We start from the raw sequence: 16,172 nt of genomic DNA on the forward strand, positions 1-16,172 counted from the left end.
TCCCACCTTTCCCTGTAATGTGCAAACTGGCAGGATAGGGGCTGAATTCAGCCCGTGTTTTGCTTCGCCATATGGGTTTTAAAAATCACACATTTTCACACTAAGATCTCCATACTCACATTTGCTCTCTCCAGCTTGTGGCAGCACCCCCCACTCCTGAGGGGTCTTACATATGCTGCTTCCTTTGTTCACGCTCTGCCTCCACCGTGAAGTGACATCATTCCACTTTTGCCTCCTCCCTGAACTAAGAGCTCCATGAGGATGCACGTCTCCTCCGAGTCATCTCTGTCACTCTCCGAGGCCAGCGCTGTGCCTCCAGTAGAGCTGCTGCCAGACCCCTGCTTCTCGCTCTGGGCATTCTGGGGTGGGGTGGAATAGAGGGAAGGGGGGGCCAGCCGTGCGCAGAGGAACGGCCTTGGGAGCAAGAGCGAGGGTCAACGTGAGCATCCGAGACTTCGTGTCGGAGGCTTTTGCACAATGACTGTAGATCCTGGTGATCCAAAGACAGATTGTTCCCTCGGAGCAGGCTGTTGGGAAATCCCTCTCATCTTTGAATCAAAACCCCATGGACACTTGCCATGTTAATTCAAGTAGCTGATTTCTTAATAAGCAAATTCATTTGCTGCTGTAGCGTTTTCTCTCCTTCATTCACCATCTGTCCTTCTGAGTATATATGAATGGATCCCTTCCAAGACGTTCACAGGTTGGGAAGTGGGATAAATGTGTGCAGAAATGCTCCACTGCCAGGAGGACTGTTGTGAGCCCAACCTGCAGCAGTGCCAGTAAAGATGTTCTGACCCGTTCTCTGCTTCTCAGAAGTGTAAGCATGTATGACTCATGGACGCAATACTGAAGTCAACTTTTTGTGGCAATATAGTTGTGCTCTCTTAAAGGATCCTATCAGTAAAGCTGGTTCCACTGTGATTTGCTGTTGGAAAGACCGAAGTCTCCTTATTTTCCACCTGTCCATTGGATTCGGGAATACAGTTATGATTATAAAAGATTTAACATTATTGGCTACTGGTAGCAAAGTTAACAACCAAATCTCCATTTAAAGCAAGTGATTATTTTAGTCCACTTGAGAGAACTGTGTAAGTACATTAAATATTCTTGCAACTCTTTTTTCTACTGGGAAAACATCCGAAGGGAAAATCAGAGTCAGGTTATCATTTCTGGAAGAAAGAAATGTGAGCCTCCTGGTGCTGGACACTTGGACCTTTATGGAGCCTTAACCATGAAATTCTACCATTTCTCTTTGTCTTTCATTCTCCTCCCCTCTCTCCCTCTTGCTCCTTCCTTTCTCTCACAAACATATCTTGCTAACTAAGCTTTGAAGAGTTTGGTGACATTTATACCATTTAGTCTCATCATTTTAAGGCCCTCTGCTGTAACCACGCTAGAGTTCCCTTCTGTCTCACCCTGACCATCACTGACGTAATCGCCACCACGCCGGCCTTCCCAGCTCCCGTCAAGGGCCTCTGGCCAGTTGTATTTCCTTCTTACTCTGAGTTCTTTAAAAGGATATATAAAGAGATTTATTGTTTGTTTTCTTAAGTGACATATTATGTTAACCACTCTGAAAAGGATGGATATTTAAAAAAATAACGATATTGCCAGACCTTACTTTTAATGTGTCTGTCTCATACTTGTTCTGGAACTATGCATTTTAAACTTACGAGCTAATTCAACAGGAATGATATTTTGAAACAAGTAAGTGAGTTCTTAATCACACAATTGTGATAAATTTGAATAATTTAATAATCTCTTATTTTAATATTCCTTAGAGATGTACTTTTAAAATTACTATTTGCCTGTCTGATGATCATCATAGTCATCATCTTCATACACGCACTTGCATAGCACTTTAGGCGTTCTAAAAGCTTTTTATAAGCTTGATCTCATTTGATCCTCCCAAGCACCCTGTGAAGAAGGAGCTATTATTTCCATTTCACGAGGAAGGAAGCTGAGATGCACTAAGAAAAAGGAATTTACATGGGACAAATGGCAAGTGGCAGAGCAGAGATGTGACACTGAGCCCTCCCAGGCGCTTTGTCACATGGTGGAGTGAGGCTAACATCAAGAACTCTGCACTTGGGGCTGGCCCCATGGCCGAGTGGTTAAGTTGGCGCGCTCCGCTGCAGGTGGCCCAGTGTTTCGTTGGTTCAAATCCTGGGCGCGGACATGGCACTGCTCATCAAACCATGCTGCAGCAGCGTCCCACATGCCACAACTAGAAGGACCCACAACGAAGAATATACAACTATGTACTGGAGGGCTTTGAGGAAAAAAATAAAATCTTTAAAAAAAAAAAAAGAGCTCTGCACTCAGACTTCCTGGATGTGAAGCCTGGCCCTGCCATTTACCCCCAGGTAACTTGGACCAGTTACTCTTTGTGCCTCCCTTCTCATCTGCAAAATGAAAACAATGATATCTACATCACAGGGTCATTATAAGAATAAAAAAAAGATAAGCCACAGGAAGCATCTATAACAGCATAGAAAGCACCGTGCATTAGCCTTGCTGTGAATATAGTGTGCTCCTCTCATAAACCTATTCCTGCTAGTGCATGCTCAGCATAAATGTCAGTGGCCATGGGGCTGGCCCGGTGGTGCAGTGGTTAAGTGCGCATGTTCCACTTTGGCGGCCCGGAGTTCGCCAGTTCAGATCCCGGGTGCAGACATGGCACCGCTTGGCACGCCATGCTGTGGTAGGCGTCCCACATATAAAGTAGAGGAAGATGGGCACGGATGTTAGCTCAGGGCCAGCCTTTCTCAGCTAAAAGAGGGAGATTGGCAGCAAACGTTAGCTCAGGGCTAATCTTCCTCAAAAAAAAATTTTATTAAATAAATTTAAAAAAAAAATGTCAGTGGCCACGCCAAGACCAGATGCTCAGGTGTCTGTATTGAAATGACTGGGAAAAAAGAAAACTCAGCGGGGAATTCTGGATATCAGATTTCTTTAGCTCTCTTCAAAATGCCACCCAGGCTAGAAGTAGCAGTGGTCTGGGATTCAAATGTTTAAAAAGCTGGTGAGGGTATCCTGTCAATTGTTCGTGGAAACAGCCTGCAGATGGAAAGAGCGTCCATTACGGCGGGCTCTTGTCTCTCGCAAGGTTGAGAAGCTGTCTTGTCTCTCCTGGTCTCATCATTAGTCAGTGGAATAAAGGGCCGACCACGGCTTACATTTCCTCTTCCATCTTCCCAGAAGAAATAGTTAAATCTGATAAGGCAAAATGCTAACATATTTCAAAGATCTCGTTACATAATTCAAAGAGAGTTTAGGAGCTTTCTTTATTTCTCTTAAATTATTCATAACATAAACCTTTGAAATATTTAGACTCCTTTCTTCAGTAGTCAGAGGAGAATGCTGATGGAGAGCGCTGCACGCCTGAAAGGGGCAGGATCGATGCTCGGGGCTAGAGGGAGGACGGAGCGCCCGGGAACGCCTCCCGTAGGACTGTCAGAGCCTTTCATCCTGCCTGCTCTACTTTCTGGAATTGGGCATGTTTTCCTTTTGAGATCAAGGTTTTACCAAATGGGATTTATTTTTTCTAATGTTGTTCTCAGGGAAGAGCCTTTAACAAAACACAAGCAAACATGTGAAGACGTGGAAATGTCCTCCTACAGCAAATGAAAAGTCGCTCATTAGCAAAACACCGGGGTGCTACTATCTAGACGCTAGTGCAGCTGGCACCAATTCTGAGAGGAGAATGATTCATTACCATGGTTACTGATGCCAGAAATATTACCTTCTGCAATCAGCACACACAAAGATCCTTTAAAGAGAGTGTAAAAATTAGAGCACTGTAAACAATTAATGAAAATTGCCAACGGGCACGGAGGCTGAACTTATACAATGCTGCTTTCAGGGCGTAAAAACAGGGGATGCACCATTGCCCACCAGCGAATTTTGCTGCGGGCAAAAAAGGGACACTCACGCTCAGGGAGTGAGCAGAAGTCCCCACTAACAAACATTTCTGCACGAGTTGTTATCAGTCACACAGACAGTGTTAGAAAAAGACCTATCTGATTGGTCATATTTGCATGATCAAGTTCTGGTCCATTAAACACACAGTCAGTCTTTTTTTAAGATTTTGTTTTTAATTAATAAACTTTATTTTTAGAGTTTTAGGTTCACAGTAAAATTGAACAAAAAGTACAGTGAGTTCTAATATAACCCCTGTCCCCATACACGTACAACCTCCCTCATTATCAACATCCCCACCAGAGTGGTACATTTGCTACGATCAATGAACCGCATTGACACGTCATTATCACCCAGAGTCCATAGTTTACATTAGGATTCACTCTTGGTGCTGTATGGATTTGGGCAAAGTATAAGGACATGTATTCACATTACAGTATCATACAGGCTGGCTCCACTGCTCTAGAAATCCTCTGTCCTCTGCCCATTCACCCCTCCCCACCTCTCTCCCGTACCACTGGCAACCATTGATCCTTTCACTGTCTCCACAGTTTGCCTTTTCCAGAATGTCATTTGGAATCATACAGTGTGTAGCCTTTTTGGATTGGCTCCTTTCACTTAGTCATATGCATTGACGTTTCCTCCATGTCTTTTCACGACTTGATAGGCTCACTTCTTTTTAGTGCTGAATAATATTCCACTGCTGGATGTACCATTTTGTCTATCCCTTCACCTACTGAAGGACATCTTCCAAGCTTGGGTAATTATGAATAAAGCTGCTATGAACATTTGTGGGCAGCTTTTTGTGTGGACAGAAGCTTTCAGCTCCTTTAGGTAAATACTAAGGAGTGTGATTGCTGGATTGTATGCTAAGAGTATATTTAGTTTCGTAAGAAACCACCAAACTGTCTTCCAAAGTGGCTGTACTATTTTGCATTCCCACCAGCAATGAACGAGAGTTCCCCCGCAGTCAGTTTTTGCATCGTGTCTTAGAAAACGCAGTGTGTTATAGCAATATACCGTGAGTGTCCAGTGCTGTTACTCCCTGGTAACAAATAGGGATAAAGAAGTTCAAGGAAAGGAAGTTTGTTAAATGACAGTAGTTTCCTTTTCAACTTCAGTGGATTATTTCCCAAGTCTTGAAATAGGAAAATAGACTAAGTACCATACAAAAGCTTTGACTGAGTGAATGAGTCATTTCTGCACACATCTTACTCTATTTAAAGAACGTCAATACTGTGAGGCAATCCATGCTTTCATAAACTCTAGCCCAAACTCGGCAAATCCCAGAGCACCACCCAGCTCTGCGAAGATGACCACAGGAAAACCTGGATCCCAAACTCTCCAGTTACTAAGTCAGGATCATTTGAACATATGATGGACTCAATTTACCTTCTGCAGCATAATTTCTTCAAAAAAAAGGTTGTTACATCAATGAGTAGTATAAACAAGATATCTAATTACAAGAACAAAGTGCTTTTGCATTTTACAACATAATTTGCGAAGTCAATTAAAATGTTTCTTATTTCATGTTATCATCTATTCTCTAAAGAAAGAACAGTAGTTTATCAATACTGTATTAGCCACTAGTATGGTCTCAAGCAGACATGGTTTGATAAATACATACATAGAAATATAGGTAGATATAGATATAATGTGATCTCCACATGAGCAAGGATTTTTTGTTTATGTTGTCCATTGTTTTATCCCAAGCACCTGGAAAAGTCCTGGCACACAGAGGGGTGTATCCAGAGACAGTCTCTAATATCTGTCTAGTCTTCAAAGACACACACAAATGGATGAATATGAAGGCTCTCTCCCTCCTCCTCTGAACTCAGCTGCTGATTGATTTTCTATGTAAATTTTCCTTTTCCGAGTACACCGAGCTCTCACTCCAGGAAGGCTGTAACAGTGTTTTAGAGTTCTGTGTAGTCCTGGCCTCCCAGCACTTAGCGAGTGCTCGCCAGATTCTCACTCTTGGCTTCTCCAATTTGATTCTGGTCCACAGGGTCCTGGCCTGGCGCTATGGGCTGCTTCTGCTTCCCGCGGATCTTGTGTCCCCAAACCCAGCTTGGAAAGGGCCCTTGCTTCTTCTCTGCTTCGCTTTGACGTACTTCTTTTAACCTCCAAGCAGCAAATGAAAATGACATAACTGACTTCTGGTCTCCTCCAAGCATTTCAGCATCCTCATTAGCTTTTCCTTGGTGCCAGTGGTTGGTATTCAATTATATGCAATTAACAACTCTGAGGGAACAAAGTCAGCTGCTGGGTAACGCCCTTTGCATGCCAAGGAATGGTCAAGAAAAGCAAGCCTGGCCAGAAGGCTGGGGACTGCCTAAATTGATGGGCTTGCTAACATGGTAACTCCCAAACAGCTTTCACCTGGTGGAACTGATACAACAGTCACTCAACCCTGCTCGTTTCCCTTTCAAAGGATTAGTGGCATCCATGAGATCAGCAGGGCTGGAGGACAGTCAGGCGTTTGCCTGGACTCTGGGGCAGAGAGGCTGAGGAGTGGTATAGGAATTACAAGAAGGAACTTCCCAGACACAGGGCTTGTCTCTCCCTGGGGCCTGCCCTCCCTCCCACGAAGTTAGGCTGATAGGGTGTGGCTGGTGTGGACCCCTGTAAGGGCCCTCATTTCTCTGCCTCAATGGAGCATCCAGGACACCTCTGCCCAGTGAAGAAACCTGAGAATAGAGAAATTTCCAGTCCTGGCCCTCCTCCTCACCAGGCTGCAGGATAGAGTAGGTAGGAGCGCTGGCTCAAAGCCCATCACAGATGGGTAAATCTCTGCTCTGCTACTCACTACTTGGTCACTTTAGGAAAGCTGCATAACTTCTCTGAGCTTCAGTTCTCATAACTCTAAAATGGTGAAATTAATCACCTACGCCATAGGGTTTTGATAAAGATTGGTTGCCAGTGAGCGTAGAGTGTCGGGTGCACAGGAAGACCCTGGTGATTTGGTTCCGACTGTTCTCCTGTGATCATCCTGACAAATGTGGACCAGCTCCACAGCAGGCGCCTCTGCTCACTCTGCGGGCCCACCTGAGCAGGCTCGCCCTTACCCATCTCCAATGGCTGATCCATCTCTCTGATGCAATAATGTGAAACGTTTCATTCAAGATCTTATGAGGATTCAGTAGAGAGCCCTCAGCACCCAACACACAGTGGAAGCAATAAAATTCCCGTTAAACACCTCAGTTCTTTCTTCAAAAGTTTCCCTTGACTATGTCAACCTCACGTCTTCTCCTTCTCTCCCCAAAACACAGATTCTAAAGATCTCACAGGATGCCCTGCCAATCCAGCCCACCCTCAGCTTCACACTCCACACTGCAAAACACAGGGTGGGTCAGCCCATCCCTGCCGCCCGACAGCGGGTGGGGTTCTGAAGCCCCACAGCCTTGGCCTAACCATCTGTCTGGGATGCTCCACGCTCCTGTTCTCAGGCAAGGAAAAAACGCAAGGCAACCCCAACGTGAGAAATGACAAGTTTTGCTCACAGTTTTTTGGGGGCTGCTCAAGTTCACAAAGCAAGGTGGGTTCAGGGCTGTGCCCCCAGGCCTATGACTCAAGGCCTCACCTTTTCAGTCCTCCTCTTGCGTTTCCCCTGGGCTTTAAGCAGACAGCTGGTTTCTGTCCCACTCTGCATTGGTGCAGTTTAACGAGAATATTGGTGGCGCCCAGATCAACTGCCTCCGTCAGTCATGACAGAACGTGAACCAGAGCGGGAGGCCCTTGGCTTCCTTTGAGTAATCCCACAAAAGGCATGGACACCCTCCCCCTCCTCCAGCCTCCTCCCTGACTCAACTCCCTGGCCATACCCTGCAGACCTGGATCACACCTAACACCTCTCTGTGCAGCGGTAGGAGGTGGAACACGAACTTTACAGTCCTACTGCTCAGTGTTTGAATCTTGGATTCCCGTGCTTACTAGGGCGCAAGTTACTTAACCTCTCTGAGCCTTAGTTTCCCCAACTGTAAAACCTGGATAATATTACCTTCCTCAGAGGATCATGGTTAAGATGCAGCACCTGGCACAACACACGTGCCCAATGGAGAGGGACTATTTGTTCCTGATTTGGGCAGAGCTGGGTTTGGGCTCCTGAACCTATCCAATTGGCTTTATTATGATGGTCAGCTGAGAAGGCCTGCGTGCGCTCCTCAGGGGCTGGCTCCACTACCGCTGGAGCCAAATTCCTTCCTTCCAGCCTGGACATGGGATTTCATTCCCATCACCCTTTGTTTCCCTCACATAAGAAAAAATAGCCAGTGGCCCTCAGCTCGGGCAAATTTGCCAAGTCTCCCACCCACAGGGGCATTTGGCAATGTCTAGAGACATTTTTGGCTGTCACAGCTGGGGAGGTTGGGTGCTACCTGCCTCGAGTAGGTGAGGCCAAGGCTGCTGGTGAACATCGTACCGTGAACAGGACGGCCCCTGCAACAAAGATTCTCCAGCCCAAAATGTACATTGCGCTGAGGCTGAAAGCCCTGAAATAGGCCTTGTATCCAGAATGTTTTTGCTCACAGATACAATGGCGTTTTTTATTAAGTGGGAAAAACAAGTGTTGGAGGCAACTATGTAAAAAGTACACTTGTGGACGAATTCTCTGAAAAGAAATGCAAAAATTGTTATCAGGAGAGTAAGATCTCAGAAGATTTTTCTTGCATTTTAAATCTTCCCATAATGTTGTTTGGGCAACGAAGAAGAAATGAATTATTCTAGAGTGTGGCACAAGATTCAGCTGGCAGTTTAAACAAGATGGCCAGTACTTGGAGATCCAATGACCTTCAACCTCTCTCCACTCACCCAATGCGCCAATTTGCCCACACCCAGCGCACATCGAAAATGCATGAACAGACTCACACCAAGAGAATCAACACCAGGAGGGGGAAGAAAATCCATCAATGTGAAAATAACTTAAGTAGGGCTTTTATATTCATGTAATTTTTACTTCCTTGTTCATTAAACCAGAAAATGGCAGCGATTGCCATGACTGGTTAGGTCAGTCAGGACAAAAAATTTCTGGTTTGACTGGTTTTTCCTTTTCAAAAATTATTTTTTCCAGAAACTATTCTGACCTACCAAGTCATTAAAAACTGCCAAACCAATCTGTGTGAAACAGAACTGAAGCAGAACAGGAGGTTAGAGGGGAAAAAATAAGCACTTAAAATACCTTCTACCTTACAGGACAGATAGCTTCCATAATAACAAAACAAAAAATATGACATTATAATGAAATGAAGTGACGAACATCAGAAGATGTTATTAAATTGAGGCAGAAAGAGACTCCAACATATAACACAAAAGGCTCACTGGGGCAAGACATTTAAAAGTCCTATTCATTTGAGGCCAAAGAATGGCTTAGATCCCAAAATACTATTAAAGAATTAGTTACACTCCACGTTAGCTGATCACATGAGACACAATAACTGCCTGTAGTCACCGTCAGCACAGTGGGGATAATTTGCATATGATTTACATACAATATTTTTGCAGGCAGATTATGGCATTCACAAGTCTGAACTCTTTACTATTTTTTCTCAAAGGGAAGGATCCAGTGACGGATGGTGTGGAATTCTTTCAGAAATGCTAGTTATAGCAGCTTTTGTCATTCCTGCCTCTAACCACTGGATGTTAGCAAGCTCATGAATTGTCCTTTTGATTTATACATTAACACTGATCAAGGCAGGAAACATGACAATCTAACCTTTAATCTTTGACATGGTTACATAGTATGGGGTTGAGCTTAATTCCCTAGTAGAAAATGCCAAAGTTATGAAATTATAAACTACATTATTTATGCAAGAGGAATGTGTCTTGACAAAAATTGACTTTAAGGCAGAATTGTGTAATGGGTACAAATTATTTGATCTGCCCATTCTACCCTGTCTAGTCTTGCTGTAATAATCTATTTATTCATTGATTCATTTCTGCTACACTCCACAAATGCTTCTAGGAAGTACACACATACACACACACACACAGGGTAGTTGAAGTGACAAAGCTGAGGAGAAAGAATTAAGCCAGTGAGGGACTGGAACAGACTACCTGCCACACAGTGCTACAGAGCTCCCAGTGTGGGCTACAAACTCGGGGCCAAGCGTCTTAGCGGCTAAGGCACAAAGCACACTCCAATTATTGCAAGGCGCACAGAAAAAAACGTTCAGAAGTAGAGTGTTTCTTGACTGTGAAACCTGAGAGAAAATTCTGTACTGTGTCTCATGACGGAAATTTCTTGAGAGATTTGTTAAACGATATTAACGTTCATGTTTTCTGTTTCATTACTTTCTACACTTATCTGTATTGTTTTCAGAAAATGTTAATAGAACACAATTTTGAAAAACCCTAGAGAAACTCACATATGTGTATAAGGAAGCGTGCATAAAGCATCTGTTACGACCTCGTTGTATGGAAATAAAATAAATCTTCCTCTTCAGGAGAACGGACAAAGTTTGAGACATCCGTACATGGAAACATAATACATCACCTGAAATAAATGAAATGAATTAGATCTACATCATTAACATGGATAAATCTTAAAAACACTGAATTTTAAAAAGCAAGTTGGAATTTGATACATATAGTATGATTTGATTGCTATAAAAGATTAAATCTCCTTGAACAATACTGTGTCATATCTATAGATACATATAATTAACAAAAATGCATAAACATGGATGGGAAGGATACACATCTCCCGGACAGTTATTCCCTCTAGGGCAGCAGAGGGGAATATGGCGGCCGTGACACTGTTTGACCTCCACATAGGGATGCAGGGTGGCAGGGAGCTTCCACCACATTTGGACGACTTTAGGCAAAGATATCAAACAAATACGGCAAACCAATTAACAGTCTAATCTTGGTTGTGGGCACTTGGATGTCTATAATATTCCTCCCTGAACTTTTCTGAGTATTAAAATATTTAATGTTTAAACATAAAAAAATTAAAATAATGAAAGGGAGGTTTGAGGATAGAGTTTGAAGGATCTAAAATACCATGCCTAGGATTCTGAACTTTATTCTCTAGGCATTAAGAGTGTCTGCGCAGAGGGCAGCCTTGTCAGAGCTGTGCGGCAGAAAGTACTCGGCCCCCACAGAGAATCGATGTGGAGAAGAAGGGCTGGAGGCAAAGAAAGCTGCTTGGAAGTTGTCGCAAAATGCCTGTTATAAGAAATATGGTGCAACCCACCTTATTAGTTAAGAAACATAGACATATTTGCTTAAAGTATGTAAAACATTACTCTTCGCTTTTTAATTCTTATGATACATAATTAACTCCATCCCTATTCTCTGACGTCATATTCTCAAAGTTGTCCCACAGGGATTATGGAAAGATTCGCTGTCCCATTTCACCCCGAGACTCAATGTTTCTTAACTCGGCTCTAGAGCTGTGGTAGAGAAGACTTGGTTATTGTAGATACTGAGGGAGAAAAATTGGACTGAAGGTGGGGAAAGGATCAGAAATCAAGAAACGTTATTGCTGCTATGAAGAATGCCCTAAGGGGGAGCAACACAAAATTAAAACTGAAAGCAGATTTTGTGCAAATCACATGGCAATTCCCTGGTGGCCCAGCTATTTTAAGTGCTGGCTTAGTTACATGTGATTAACACCGGCACACCAATCCAGGAAGGCAAGCATCTCATAATCCCTCACTTGCTCCTCTTTGCTTGGGGATCACTCCAAAGGATGTCCTTTACGTCTCTCCCAAGAGTAAATCTGCCTGTGCAAGAAGCTGCGGACCACGTCTGCTCCTTGTTTATGGTCTGTGTATGCCCCATCAGCGCCTTCAAAGGTAAGCCAGGAATTTCCCAAGAATCAGGGCACTGTCACCCATATAGAGCAATTTACATCCTGGCTACAACTCTGTCTGCAGTCAGTATATTTCTACTAACATTTCTGTTTTCTCTCCCCACACTCCAGGGCTGGCTACCAAGTGCTGCTAAAAAAGGTCTCGTAACTATGCTCACTGACTCAACTGTGTATTTGTGCTATCTAACCTTAGAGCCCTCCTCACAATCTTTTTGTTCATATTTCTCTGTGCTCTCTTCTCGGCCCCCACGGGGCTGTTTGCAACTGTCAGTCATCTCAAGTTCCTCTCACACTCCGGCCGCAGGAGTAGAAGGCTTCCCTTTCCTCTTTTCTAAGAACCCTTCGCGTCCGAAAGCAATGCCTGCGGTTCACATTGATAGTCCTTGCCTCCCTTACATCGGATTCCCCTATCTTCCTCTCCCTTTGGGGAAATTTGGTTTGAGTATGGCTCCAGCACAGTCTTCAGGGCTGGAACAGGGACCCAGGTCTGCCTCCTCAGCGCTCTGGAATCCCCCAGGCACAATGATTGGATGAGAGGCAATCACATGTCCTGGCGCTGGCCAATCAGAGTAATTCAAATCCCAGCCACGGCGATTGGTTTAAGAACGAGCTTTAAACCCAAATGGGTCTAGTGCGGGTCAATGCCAGGACTTAGGTATGATCTCCAGGAGGAAGCCTCTCCTTTTTCTCTGTACTTCATTCCAAGTGGGAAAGTCCATTGTTGCCGAGGACAAGGCAGTGGCACCTAAGAATTGGAGCCAACATAACAGGGAGAGAGAAAGAAACCAAGTTCTGATGGTAGTGTTTGAACTCCTTGATGCAGCTCTGCCCCTCGACTTTTCACTACGTAAACCAGTGGCTTTCCATTTTTGTTCAAGTCAGTTTGAGCAGGGTTTTCTGTAGCTGCTGTTGGACAAGGCTGGCTAAGCCAGTGTCCTCTCCTGTTCCCTAAAGCAGCCTCTGCAGTCCCGCACCAGGCTCCGCTCAGATGCTGCCCACTTCTGCTCCCCTTTAGCAGACGGCCTGCCTCCTACTCCATCAAGAGAAACCATCAGGCAAAAGTCCACAGCTTCCCTCTGACTTCTCATCCATTGTCACCTCCATCACTGTTGGATCACCCTCAAAGGTCTACTTCCTCCTGTCCACAGTGAGCCAGGCCACCTCTGCTCTGGATCCTGTCTACACTGCCCTCCTCTGGGACTTAGCTTTCTCAATGACTCCCTCTTCCTTTTATCCTATTCTTTCCTGCTCTGTTGGCTCTTTATCTTCAGCATATGAAGATATATAGTCCTCTCACTAAAAAAGAAAGAAAGAAAGAAAAAGCAAACACTAAAGAAACACAGAAGGAAAGAAAAACAACTTCCCTTCTTCCTGAACAGCAATCCATCATCCTTTTTCTTTTCTTTACTTCACAGTGTGTTTGCTTCAGCAATGTTCTACACTCCCTGTACTTTCTCATGCTTCACTTGTTCTCAGCCTACTGCAATTAGGATTCTGCCCCTCCGCTTTCCTGAAGCTGCCAAGCGCAGTGGCCTGATTTCAACATTTCTCTCCTCAGTAACAGTTGATTCTGCTGATTTATCTTCCACAGAAGGGCCTTTCCAGCACTTCTCTCATGGATCTTGTGCTTCTTTTTGGGCCTTCCTCCACTTTTCATCTCTTATGCTAACAATGCATAGCCATTTTTGGATCACAAAACCTGTTGAAAATTTGACAAAGCCTATGGTTTGTTTCCCTAGAAACATGTGCTTTGCATGGTTTTGGTCAAGGGTGTTAGTAGCAAACTGAAGAGTACACTCCAGCTGGTTTAATCAGAGAGGGCTTTCCTGAGAGTACAGATGGTTCACACAAGGGTTGGGAGGGCCAAACTCCAGGAACCTGAACCACGATGGAGCTGCTCTCCTCTGCCGGTTAGAAAGCTTCCAAATAAAAAACCACCACCAAGCCGCTGGCACAGAAACCATCCCGGCTTTAGCAGGAGCTGTGCCAGCAAAGCGGGTGCCTGCACCCCACTCTTCTCTCCTCGTGAACCCCATCCTGGATCAAATCTCACATGAGGTTCACGGTCTTCAGGTGGCCCAGTTTCTAATCAAGGTCCCCCACAAGCCTTTCTTACCAGCAGAACCTAAATCTCATCCAGAATCCTGGCTTCAAAGTGGAGTGGGAAACATTGTTTCCACCTTTCCAACTCTGCTCTGCAGAAAGGGGCTGAACTGGAAAGTGTTAGGCGGTCAATCTGCCACATCACCACGTGCACATAAATGCAAAATCCAGTGACCGAAGTTGAAGAATCACATTTTAAACATTAATGTTCCCAGGGGCTTTAGTCAGGATCTTTTTTTGGTTACAAGCGTCGGATCATAATTTAAACCACCTTTAGTAGGAGAAGGAATTTATTGGCTCAGGTGAAAACTTCAAAAAGAGCTAACTTTGTCACATTGCGTCCATGACTTGGGCAGCAGGATTTCTCACTCAGGCTCTCCTCCGTGTCTCGGCAATGCGTCCCTTGCTTCTCTCTCAGGCAGATCTCCTTGTGGTGAGCAGTTGGCCAAAATGGCAATTCCCAGTTCATATTCCTACCAGTACAGCAACTCCAGCAGACAAAGAGCCCTCTTCCCGAACAGTTTTAGAAGAAGACCGAGAGAGATGTCTCCGGGCCAATGAGGCAGGTGCTCCTCCCTGAATCAGCCATTGTGACCAGGGCCTGCAGTGTTCTCATGACCCGTGCCTGAGTGCTCTGCCCAACCCGGGGTCCAGGATGTGGGGCCGTCTCTACATGAACAAAGTGAACTGAGGGGTGAGTGTGAAGGTGCTCCCCAAAGGAAACACTGTGTTACCAAAAGGAGCGAGAATGGATGCTGGGAAGGCAAATTCAAGAGCTGTCCATCATACCAGAATTCTGTCTCCTGCCTTCTGTTCCACAGATCCTTCTGGATAGTCTCAACTACTTACGTGATTTCAACTACCACCTTGATTTGGGATCCTCTGCTCTGGGATAAATCTTAGATCATTTTCATGCAGTGAAATAGAAATTTCAAGTCGCCAAACGATGTGGTCCAGCTGAAAGGATTTTTGAGAAGGAGGAAGGGAACTGTCTTTTTATTCCTGATCTAAGACAATGGTAAACAGCATTCTGAAACGACTGGCGTTGCTTCTGGTCCTCTGCTGGAAATGAATTGTCAACTGTTGGCTAATCCAGCTCACTCTGGGCAAAACGGTGGACACGGGTGTTTTTGTCCACAAAAGGGAATATTTTTAAAAATACGTTTATTACTGCTTCTTCAGGGACAGAACCCTTGGTCCTCAGAATCTTCAACTGAGATATTCAATTACTCATTCATCTCATTTAAGGAACGTTCAGTGTCACGTCTAATTCCAGTTCTCTTGGTTCCAAGCAAGCATGACGTTAGCAATTCTGTGTGTTGTATTTTCTCCTTCCTTAGTGTAGTGTATCCTCTGGGAGAGAGGCATGCAGGTCTGGGTGGGTGACCACCTCAAAATCGATTTGTTAACACATGATCTTGGGATAGAGGAAAAAATAAATCATGTCCTGGCATTATCTGCTGATGTCCAAAGCTTCCTGTCTTTACAGGGCATTTTTGTCTCAAGGCCCCAAAAACCGCACAACTCAACATACTTCAAATTAACTCATTTTCAAGATCTGCTTTTTATTCACTACTCCATTTGCAATTAATCATCATCTATCTTTTAGCAGATTAGAAACTCCTGAGTCATCTCTCTCTCCTTTCAAATCCAGTTGGTCACCAAGGAGTGTTACTATCTCCTAAATCTCCCTCCGGTCTGTATCTTTCCCTCCTCCTCCGCACTTGCCTTCATTAGTAAGGCCCTTTTCAGGAACTGTGGGCATCTAACTCCGAGTTATAGCAAAAGCCTGACCACTGCTTTCACATCTCCAGTCTTCTCCCTTCCGTCCAACACCGGGAAGAGAACCAGACAAGGATCTGACTTTATTTAGCTCTGGCTTTCGACTGCCCCCTCACTCACCATGAAATCTCAAGGAAATCGTGTCTCCTCCTTGGGCCTCAGTTTCCTCATTTGTAAAATGAAGGTGTTGGATCTCTAAGGCCCCACCAGCTCAAAAGTTCTGGAATTCGAGTTCCAGTGATTCTGCCCTGCCCCACTTACCTCACGGGGAACTGTGAAAATTAACAGATAGTGTACGTGAACGTGCTTAAAACCTCTGACTTACTAGGTTTTAAATTTCCAGGCATATGACTAATTACTATTAACTTACCAGTGTCACCTCCATGGCCCCGAAGGCGCAACACAGGGCAGCTAACGTTCGAGCACTTACTGTGTGCCAGAGAAGGTGCTAAGCCGTTTGCATCCATTATCTCTTTTATTTCGGTAGTATAAAAGGGGGAGTGTGTCGTCACTTACTGGTTGTTGGCCTGCGGTCTCTGCCTGCCGGCAG

This window comes from Equus przewalskii, chromosome 16 (genome assembly GCF_037783145.1).
Source record: "Equus przewalskii isolate Varuska chromosome 16, EquPr2, whole genome shotgun sequence".
NCBI classification, from domain to species: Eukaryota; Metazoa; Chordata; class Mammalia; order Perissodactyla; family Equidae; genus Equus; species Equus przewalskii.